At 39.4% G+C, this 8,000-nt stretch overlaps 1 non-coding gene across 1 annotated transcript; it reads left to right on the top strand.

The window, feature by feature from the left end:
* Positions 1-655: 655 nt before the first annotated feature.
* LOC132655649 (small nucleolar RNA SNORA48) lies at positions 656-795 on the top strand. The gene has a single exon (XR_009593438.1). It is a non-coding gene; the product is annotated as a small nucleolar RNA SNORA48 (small nucleolar RNA).
* The last annotated feature ends 7,205 nt before the right edge of the window (positions 796-8,000 follow it).

The raw sequence follows: 8,000 nt of genomic DNA, 5'->3' as shown, positions 1-8,000 counted from the left end.
CACCTAGTGGGGGAGGGGGGTCAGCATTATTAACAGCTGGGGAGAAGGTGTTTATTTTTAAGTTCTCATCATAAAATGCAATACCATTAAAAAGGAAAGTAGGAACTTGAGATTGCAGTCATTTTTAAAACCCTGATACAGGCCCTGTTCCAGCATTAACACTTGCTTAGAGGCTCCCATTGGTAATTAAGGTGACAGGGTGCATCTGCCTTGTATAAGACATAAGTGAGTTCTGGAAGAAGCCAGACCCCATTTTCTCCCCTGCTAATAAGAAATGGAGATACATGAAAAAACCCCAGATGGAACCTGATGTAGTAATGAATGGAGGCATTTAAACGGTGTGAGTTAAAGTTTTACTTTGTGTCTTAAGCACAAGATATAAAATTTTTCATATTGAGCCATGAATGCATAACCCTACAAGTTTAACGCCAAACTGTATTCCATTTCTCCAGATGATTTACCTGCCTTATTGTAGGACACTATGATCAATGATAAGATTCAAACCAATTTCATGAACATCAACAGTCATTTTCCTAAAATTCTAAATGAAAACAACTGAATGGGATGAGATTTAACACATGCAAGACCCTTTTTGAAAACATTTTTTTTCTCTGACTACCTGAAAAGGAATATTATTTTGAAAATATATATTTAACTACCTTGCAATTGGCAAAGAATCACCTTGTTGGTAGTGTTGTTCATACAATCAGAGGCAGAACCCGTGGCAATCCCTTGTTCATCCTAGCTTGATGTGTGGCTTGGTGGCCAAAGCTGTTTTATGCCTAGGACACACCCACCCTGCTCAGATGTAACCAACTGACCACCCAGGCTCCATGTGTGTACCAGAGTAAGGGGAGCAGGGGCTGACTCTGTCATGAACTCAGTTGTCTGATCTTTGATCACTTGCCCCTGGCGATGCAGCCTTGCCGACCCACAAAGGAAGAGGATCCAGGCATTCCTGATGAGACTTGATAAGCTATGGGCAGATGGCAGAGGAGAAGAACTCACTCTTTCAGTTGACTAGGGGAAGGGAATAGGAGGAGAGGGGGTGGGAGGGTAGGACAGGGTAGAGTTGAGGGAGAGGACTTCAATAGGCGCATATATATATATAAAATAAGTTATTAAAAAAGTAAAATTAAATAAAACATGAGATAAAAAAAGAAAAATATATCAAATATAGGCAGCATAGCACTGGAGGAGAAAGAGAGACAGAGACCTGTTTTCCACCATGCCATTTGGGAAGGGAAAGATGCCCACAGACCTAGCTTACGTCCCACTACACAGCTGGTCGTAGACACACAGAGCCCTGCCTACCACCACACAGCGCAGAAGGGAGGAGGAAGACAGACGGAATACTGCCTACTGCCAAGACACCCAGAGACCTGCACTCCTGCACTTGGCACAGGCGGGCAGTAGACCGCTGACTCGTTGACCCTGACTCCTGCAGTAGTGGCTTTGGGTGGCCTGGCTGGAGTAGTTCGGGAGAGCTAGCCCTCAGACGAGCTCAGCTACCTCCCAGGCCCAAGCCAGGGCTTAGCGCTGGCCCGCCCCAAAATCTAAACCATCTGCCAATGGTTGGGATGTTGACCCAAAGCTTCAGGATCACCATGACACTGGGCACCAACGGAAGGACTGAGAGGACGCCTGGTGAGGATCCAATACTGATGGTGTCATAAAAGCCAGGGATACAAAACAAGACCAATGACTCATTAAGGTGAAAAATTACAAGTGAAGATGTGTGGACAGAGGGATATACCGTGGGACACAGTGAGGCACAGTATAGCTTCTACGATGAGATGTTTTCTATGCTTTGTTTTGTTATTGTTGTTTGCACATGCATGTATTGGAGGGTGTGGCGAGAGGTGGGTGTATGTGTGTTCCTTGGCGGGTGAGTCTTCAAGGGCAAAGGACAGATATGAGGGGAAAAGGAGATGAGTGGAGCTGGGGTGCATGAGGTGAAACACACAAAAAATAGATAAGTTTAAAAAAAGAAATTAGATATTATAAAAGCAAAAAAAAAAAGAAAGAAAGAAAACATATTTATTTAATAAAATTCAGGTAACATCTCCCAAGAACCATTCTAACTTTAACAGTCTTCTCACATCTAAGGCGATGGCTTTGGCAACAAGGAACACAAGTGGGATATTTGTAAAGACATTGCTAAAGGTTATTAAGACGCTTGATGTTTCATTAAGAATCATTGTTGGATCATCTGCAGGTATCTCCATCCCTGATCTCAAGCTGTACTATAGAGCAATAGTAAAACAAAACAAAACAAAACAAACAAACAAACAAACAAACAAACAAAAAACATGGTACTTACATAGAAACAGAAAAGAGAATCAAGGGAACCAAATGGAAGACCCAGAAATAAGCCAAAATACCTATGAATGCTTGATTTTTGACAAAGCCAAAACCATTCAATGGAAAAAAAGACAGCATCTTCAACAAATGGTACAGGTCCAACTGGATGTCTACATGCTGAAAAATGAAACTAGATCCATATTTATCGCCCTACACAAAACTAAAGTCTAAGTGGATCAAAGACCTCAACATAAAATCAGATACACTAAATCCGTTAGAAGAAAAAGTGAGAAAAAACTAGAACTCATTGGCACAGGAGAAAACTTCCTGAACAGAAAACCAACAGCACGGGCTCTAAGATCAACAATCAATAAGTGGGACTTCATCAAACTGAAAAGCTTCTGTAAAGCAAAAGACACTGTTGTCAGAACAAAACAACAGCCTACAGACCAGGAAAGGATCTTCACCAACCCTATATCTGACAAAGGGCTGATATCCAAACTATATGAAGAACTAAAGAAGTTAAAAAGCAATAAATCAAGCAATCCAATTTAAAAATGGGGTAGAGAGCTAAACAGAGAATTCTCTGTAGAGGAATATAGAATGGCAGAGAAACACTTAAAGAAATGTTCAACATCCTTAGCCATCAGAGAGATGCAAATCAAAACAACCTTACACCCATCAGAATGGCAAAGATCAAAAACTCAAGTGACAACACATGCTGGAGAGGTTGTGGAGAAAGGGGAACCCTCCTCTATTGCTGGTGGGAATGTAAACTGGTACAATCACTCTGGAAATCAATCTGGCACTTTCTCAGACAATCAGGAATACTGCTTCCTCAAGATCCAGCTGTACCACTTTTAGGCATATATCCAAAAGATGTTCAAGTACACAACAAGGACACTTGTTCAACCATGTTTGTAGCAGCTTTATTCATAATAACCAGAACCTGGAAACCAACCAGATGCCCATCAACGGAGGAATGGATACAGAAATTGTGGTACTTTTACACAATGGAATACTACTCAACAATTTAAAACAAGGAAATCATGAAATTTGCAGCCAAATGGTGGGATCTAGAAAAGATCATTCTGAGTGAGGTATCCCAGAAGGAGAAAGACACACATGGTATATACACATTTATAAGTGGGTACTAGACCTATAAGATAGGATAAACATACTGAAATCTGTCCACCTAAAGAAGATAAACAAGAAAGAGGACCTGGGGTAATATGATCAATCCTCACTTAGAAAGACAAATGGGATGGATATTGGATGTAGGAGAAAACAAGTAACAGGACAGGAACCTACCACAGAGGGCCTCTGAAAGACTCTACCTAGCAGTGCATCAAAGCAGATGCTGAGACTCATAACCAAACCTTCAGCAGAGTACAGGGAATCATATGAAAGAAGGGGGAGTTAGTATGACCTAGAGAGGACAGGAGCTCCACAAGGACCAAATATATCTGGGCACAGGAATCTTTTGTGAGACTGTTTCTCCAACCAAGGACCATGTATGGATATAACCTAGAACCACTGCTTGGATGTAGCCGACAGTAACTCGGTATCCAAGTGGGTACCCTAGTAAGGGGAACAGGGACTATTTCTGACATGAACTCAATGGCTGGCTCTTTGACCTTCCCGCCACACCCAAGGGAGGAGCAGCCCTGCTAGGCCACAGAGGAGGACTTTGCAGTCAGGCCTGAAGATACCTGATAAGCTAGGGTCAGATGAAAGGGGAGGAAGTTTCTCCCCCATCAGTGGACTTGGAGAGGGGCATATGAGAAGATGAGAGAGGGAAGGTGGGAATGGGAAGGAATGAGGGAGCAGGATACAGCTGGGATACAAAGTTAATAAACTGTAACTAATATTTAAAAAAATAAAAATTTAATTTAAAAAAAGAATATCTGTTGAATTCAGCAAAGTAGCACAAAGCCAAAATCTCAGCATTTAGTAAACTAAGGCAGGAGAGTTTTGAATTCTAGGCCAGTCTCAGCTACATAGAGAGACTGAGGTCTGTATGGAATACATAAGAAAAACCTGCCTCAAAACAAGGAAGGGTCAAAGAGATAGTTTAGCATGTTATGGTGCTTGCTACCAAGCTGATGGCCTGAGTTAAATCCCCAGGACCTACATAGGAAAAGAAGAGAACCAACTCCCACAAGTCATCTTCCAACTTCCATAAACAAGAACACATGTGTGTACCCACAGACACTAAACACACATACAAAATAAGTTATTCACTTTTTAAAAGATAAGCAAAACAATCACTATCATTCAGCTTCAAGATGGAATAGTTAGTTTTCCATTCCATTCTGTTAGTATATATGTGTGGTTGTATGACCTTGTGCAAGTCCATGACTCTCCTTAATATTCTTTAACTGACAAAGAACCAGCTTTAAAAAAAACTGGTAAGCTTTGAAATTATTTACATACAGGAAACAATAAATGGATTAAATAGATTCTCTCTCTCTCTCTCTCTATATATATATATATATATACACACCACACATATATGTGTGTATGTATATAGGGTATATATGTGTTTATGTATATATGTACTTGTATATACATATATGTATACATACATATATGTATGTATATGTTGTGTATATGTGTATATGTTTGCATATGTATATGAATATAAATGTATATGTCATACATGTATATATATGTATATATACATATACATACATATATACAATACATATGTATATATACATACATATATATACACATGCATATATGTAAACATGTATATGAATAGGTATGCATATATGCATATGTGTATATGTATACAAATATACCTGTATATTCATATTGTATACATAATATTAATCTATAACCTTCTGAGTTTATTTAGTCATATATATGCATATATAAAATATTTATGTATGTATATGTAAATCCAAAAAGAAAAAAAAGTCATGAATTTGAGGAGGGGGATTGAATATGGTACTAGTTCAAGAAAGTAAATAGAAGAAGAGAAAGAGCATAGTTCCATTTTAATTGAAATTCTAATTCTAAAATTAGAATTAAAATTTTTTAAAATTCTAGTTGAGAATCTAGACTTTCTCAGTCTGACTCAGAGTGCTTCTTAAAGTTGTATAATCTTCAGTCACACCTGGTCCTACAGAATCAGATGCCAATGATGTCATTTCTCTCAAGAAATTCTTACATGGGCAAAGCATGAGAGCTGCCTGTGAGCAGCTTTTAAGGACTCCATTCACCATACATCTCTGGCTGACCAAGCCAGAGGAACAGGATGCCTAAGGTGCTGGAAAGATTCTGCCAGTGCTGACAAGGATCATCACGCAGTTTGTAACAAACCCTTTGAAAGTCTGTTCCTCATGCAAAGATTTTAATTTTGCTTCTCCTATCTATAGATTCTGCTTTTGTAGAAATCCAGTTTTATTTTTATTATTTTCTCATTTCAATCAAGTGATGAGTTAAAAACCCTTCTTCGTTAAAAGCAGGGAGGAGTGAAGGATTCTGAAGTTAATTTTGCCTAAGAAATGGAAGGAAGGGGGCTGGAGAGATGACTCATCGGTTAAAAGCACTTGTGGTCCTTGCAGAAGAATTGGGTTTGGTCCCAGCACCCAATTGACAGCTCACAAGTATATGCATCTGGCCTCTTCAGGCACCAGGCATGCACATGATACACTTACATACATGCAATCACAACACATGTAAGATAAAAATGAAGCAATCACTTTTCATCTTTATTTTTAAATAATTTTTATTACAATGTATTCATTTTGTTTCCCAGCTATAAGCCCCCTCCCAGAGGAAGAAAGGAAAGAAAAGGGAAAGGAGGCAAGAACAGAAAGGAGGGAGGGAAAGCAAGAGGAACAAATAAGAAAACGGAACTCAGGCTCTGCAGTATGAGAAGTCATCTTTTCCATTAAGCAGGTGTGTGCCCATTGACTGTAGCCTGCAGGAAAAAAGGAACTGTCCAAGAGAAAGTGGCAGTCGTACATTGCTCTCCTAGCCAGGATGTGGGTAATAACCCCATCTGTTAGGGAGATGATGAAATGTGAGCCAAAGAAAATGAGTTCGTGAACTTGAGATGTTAAAGAAAGAGAGAAAAGGAACTATTCAATATCTTCGAACTGCCTAAAGCTTTCTTTTAGCCAAGTTTAATTTCCTCTGTGAAGAATAATTTGCAGATCTTATAGGACATCAACTGTGAGTGCAGCCATCTTCCTGTCCATCCACAGCTCAGCAGGATGAGCATCTGAACAAATTTACCTACAATTTAGGTTCCTTTCTTTAATATTAGAGTTTTCAGGTCTGAACAAGCCTAAGAAGATATCATCAGCCTTTTTGTTTATGAAAAACAATGATTTTTTTTCTATATAAGAACTCAACTCAAACTTACAGATTCCAGTGCTTTTCAGAAGATGCTGTGTGACCTTGGGATAGTTGCTTCCCCCACAGCGCATTTATTTTCCAGTTCCAGGTAAGACTATATGCATCTTAGATTCAAAGATCCAATGTGTAACTTGGTGTTAGAATACATTCTTAGCATGTCTGAGGCTCTAGATTGATTCCTATCACATGTACACCTGTGTTCACACACACACACACACACACACACACAAACACACACACACACCAGACACATGGGTAGTTAGTTACTAGCTGTTTACAGAGGGCTCTTTCAGTTGCAAATGACTGCCAAATCAAGCTAATTTTGCTTAAGCAAAAAGATTTATTGAATGAAGTTCAAGAGCAGGATGACCTTTGGACTTCTGTTTATAGACTCAAAAGAAGCTGACAGACCAAAGTCTTCTCTTTGAAGTTTTTGATTCTCCATCTTCTAGGTCTTCTCTGATAGCAGGCAGGTTTTCTGTTTGTAGCAATGATGTCTAGTGGGAGCCCTAGACTTTATTCTCTTGATTTCAATTCCAGTCGGAGGAGCATTTGACTTCACACCACAGGTATCAGCAAAAGTTTATTATATCTTGATACTCTATGCAAATAAAATGCCTTACCTAAACCAAATTGGCCTCTATATAGAGGGGAAAAAAGTATATATGATTAAAATTTGGTGCCTAATTCTGAGGCAAGTGTGGTCCTCTGTATGAAATACTGACTAAAAAACAGCAAGATAAATAAACTGGGGGTCATAATTTAAATTTGATTCTGTAACAGTTTTACTTATGTACATAATAGATTTTAGTCTTTCTTACACTTTTCTGTCTACCCCATCTCATCCCTTGCCTCTTATCCTGAAACCTTTCGTTTTCCTTAGAACTCATCCTACTTTCATGTCTTTGTGTGCGTATGAATATCCACTGAGCTTAAATGGGGTTGACTGTATGAACATGAGTGGTGGTTATGTATGAATGCATGGGTGGTTTATCAGTGGTTGCATCACTAAAGAAAGTTCTTTCTCCCTCTAGCCAGGATTAAGTGTCAATAGTCCCTCAAAAATGTTGGGGCACCCTGATGCCTTCCCCATTCCACAGTAAATAGTGATGAGTCCAACCTTGTGCAAGCAACCACGGCTGCAGCAAGCTCATGAGCATGTCAACTGTGTCATATCCAAAAGACACTATTTCACAGCAGACCTTCCTCTGGCTTTTATAAGCTTTCTTCCTCCTCTTCCATGATGGCCCTTGAGCTATAGAGAGGGAACAGGGTGTGTAATATAGATGGCTCACTTAGAGCAGAGCCCTCCACAGTATTCT

Source organism: Meriones unguiculatus, chromosome 7 (genome assembly GCF_030254825.1).
Source record: "Meriones unguiculatus strain TT.TT164.6M chromosome 7, Bangor_MerUng_6.1, whole genome shotgun sequence".
Lineage (NCBI taxonomy): Eukaryota > Metazoa > Chordata > Mammalia > Rodentia > Muridae > Meriones > Meriones unguiculatus.
This window is presented reverse-complemented; position numbering and strand designations above follow the sequence as displayed.